The sequence below is a fragment of the Triticum aestivum genome, chromosome 3B (assembly GCF_018294505.1).
Source record: "Triticum aestivum cultivar Chinese Spring chromosome 3B, IWGSC CS RefSeq v2.1, whole genome shotgun sequence".
Taxonomy (NCBI): domain Eukaryota; kingdom Viridiplantae; phylum Streptophyta; class Magnoliopsida; order Poales; family Poaceae; genus Triticum; species Triticum aestivum.
The window spans coordinates 58,292,795-58,296,104 of NC_057801.1; the positions used below are offsets into that span (position 1 = coordinate 58,292,795).

A 3,310-nucleotide genomic window follows, 5' to 3' on the forward strand; every position below is an offset into this window, starting at 1 on the left:
CCCACCTTGTATTGAGGAGTTGGTGCCTCTTGATTGTAACCCTATGCATATGGAATAAAACTCTCTTTCGATCGCAAAAAAAAACAAAGCAAAACTGTGATTATTCGACCACCACGTCGATTGTAAGGTACGACAACTATCCATGGGACGCACGCGTCATTTTATTTTCTCTTTATTTTTTCATCATCACCACCAAATAAAAAGCGCCAACCAAGACTCGAATTCCGTAGGGAGCACCGGAGCAGGCTGTTGTACGTCAGCATCGCCGGTCGTCGAGGCACCAACATCGGTAGTCGGGCTTGGACATCACCAGGAGCTCCTCCGGCGACATGCGCTCCAGCTCTCGCTGCCTCCACGCCGGGAAGGCCTTGACCGTGGACTCATCATCGTCGTCTTTGGGCCGACCGTAAAGGTGCAGGTGACTCATGGCGCGCATCCTCTTGTATAGGCGCATGGCGGCCACGCAGTCGTCGTAGGGATGATGGTGGCCACCCGTCTGTATATCATAGCCCAGGAAGCTCCGCGTGAGATACCGGAGCGAATTGCTCATGAGCCTAGCGCTGGTCTTCATCAGCGGCCGGCACACGGCCGTGTCCCGCCTGAGGTGCGCCTGGTAGTCCATGCCCAACGCGTCGAGGTCGTGCTCCAGCCCATGGCCGACGAGGAGCCGGGCGGCGCCGCGGGAGGAGTAGGAGTAGGAGTAGGACTGCTCGCCGTTGAGGAGGGTGTCCTGCACCCGCCGCATCGCCTGCTTCACCGTGGGCGCGTCGCGAAGGTGCTCGGGCCGGATGCCGGTGGTCTCGTACCGGTAGTGCGTCACTGGATGAGGGGCTTCATGAAGCTCTCGTAGAGGATGGCCTCGTGCTGGTCGACGACGCAGACGCGCGCCCACACATCGAGCGTGCCGTCGCTACCGCCGCCGACCATCTTGCACCCCAGCACTACCGGACTCGCAGCCTATGCCTACGGCCCAGGGCCGTCGGCATAGGTCCTCTGCCGTCGGCATAAATCTATGCCTACGGCTGCCGTCGGCATAGGCCCGTCGGCGTAGATCACGTCAACGTAGTCTTGTCAGGCCGTCGGTGTAGTATAGCCCTCGGCATAGGGGCCTATGCCGACGGCCGAGCGCCAGCCGTCGGCATAGCTTAGCCGTCGGCAGTGTTTTTTGCCTTACGGCAACAGACGGCGCCGTCAAAAGCGCTGACGATTCACGGGAAGCCACGTGGCAGAGGTATGCCGACGGTCGAGCCGTCGGCATACCTCTGGCACGTGGCATTCCCTGGTGCCTCCTGGTGGCAGCGCCACCGCGGCCCCGCCGTCTGGCACGCCCTCCCTCGACATGCTTCGGGTGAGGCTATGCACGAAAGAGGCGATCGGAGCGCGGGAGAGCTTGCATGCGGCGCAGTGGGCGCGGAGGGCGGGGGAGGTGGGGAAGACGGCGAGGCAGAGTGGGCAGCCGTGGGGTTGGAAGGCGTTGGCGCAGGCGGGCTTGGAGGGCAGGGAGGCGCCGAAGCTAAGGTGGTCGCGGAGGGCGTCGAGGGAGAGGCAGTGCTTGCCGCAGACGCCGCAGCGGGGCTCGTGGTGGAAGTGGTGCGACGACCGCATGTGCTCCACCAGGTGCTCCATCCGGTTGAACTCACGGTACCACGCCGCGCACCTGTGACGGCTGCATGTACAAACCCAAGAAGTCTTGGTCAGCAAGAAAAGGTATACATATTTTGTAGCACACACGTATCATCACGTACGTACGGACTACAGAAGAAAAGAAAAGCAGTGCAACCTTAGGCAAATTTAGTCCAAACCAAACAACCCCGGAGTATACGAAGATGGAGCAGTGCCAGTGGGCAGCGTTCCTGTGAGCATCTGAAGAGTTGTCCATGGTCGGCAGTGCCAGTGAGACACCTAAGCAAGTGCAGAGTATCAGCAAACAGTAGCCATGGTCGGCAGTGAGAGAGTCACGCCGAACCAAGTGCAGGGACGCAACAAACAGTAGCTCAGACAATTACCGCTACTCTAGCTACTATGCTCAAGGAGAGAAGAACATATGCGGCAAATTTGACAATTTTGACCTCGGGACGAAATCAATTCACAGAGTGAACTACTCGTGAAACTATTTCACGTCCCTGACCTTTTTGAGTAGCGCCCTCCATGCAGGCGCCACACCCTATGGTGCAACGCATAGCACGAGGGCATTGCACGCCAGTCCACCGTGGCAGCCATGGGCCCCGCACCCAGCAGTGCAGCGCCTCGGAGCTAGGCGCCACACATGTAATGTGCAGCGCCTAGCCGTCGGGCGCTGCACTGTGACTTAGATCCAGCCGCGGCGGCCCTCTTCTCCCCCACCCACCCCATTGCAGCGGTTACAGAAGAACAGAAGAAGCCGCGGCGGCGGCCCTCTCCACTCCCCCTCTCAATCCCCTGTCCCAAATCCTTCAGATCCGACGATTTGGTCGGTGGATTTCGTCACCAATCCATCCTAGAAGGTACTCTCCTACGATCCTCTTCTTTCTATCCAAATGCAACCTTGAATCAACCTTCTTCGTTGCAAATAACTCAAGAGCCTTGTCTAGTGATTCGGCCATCATTTCCTTGTATGCAACCCAACGTTGCTCCGAGTTGACACGCATTGTCTACCAACAGATGTGCATTCCAAAACCTACATTGTGCCTTCTCTCCAACTCAACGATATCACTAGGGTCCATCCAATTCAAATCTTTCCTCACTTGTTGCAACAGCTCCGCATAGCTAGGACTACTATCAAACACCATGTCAAGCTCATCCGGGTCCGGTTCAATATTGCCTTTCAAGAAGGCGTCTTTGCCCCATGATGAACAAACACACATGTTCTTCCCATCCCTATAAGCATTCAAACAATACAACATAACATTGCTTCCATGAGTACTAATCCAAGGATTAACAAGGAATACAAATCCTAATATATATATAAAACAACAACCCTAACCCTAACCCTAACCATAACCCTAGCCCTAAACCTAACCCTAGCATCAACATAAGAAAACCCATAAGAATAACCCTAACATACTAACAAAGCCTAATAATAGGAAATTGGCAAACAAACATCTCACATCTTCATGCAAATCTCTAGATCCAAACAAAACTAGGGTTTCCCCAAACTAGCAACAAATGAGCAAAATGATAACATTACTTGGATCAAAACAAGGGGATCGGAGAAGATTACCTTGAGGGAGGGTTTGACTTCGAAATCCAGGGACAAATTCGCCAAATTTGCAAGATTTGGGAAAGGATTTGAGAGGGGGGAGAGTGGGAGAGGGGGCAAAGCTCGGGTGTG

General features: G+C 55.2%; 1 pseudogene; it reads right to left on the minus strand.

Annotated features, from left to right (window-relative positions):
• Positions 1-256: 256 nt before the first annotated feature.
• Positions 257-1,879, minus strand: LOC123064736 (RNA exonuclease 4-like; annotated as a pseudogene).
• Positions 1,880-3,310: the final 1,431 nt, after the last annotated feature.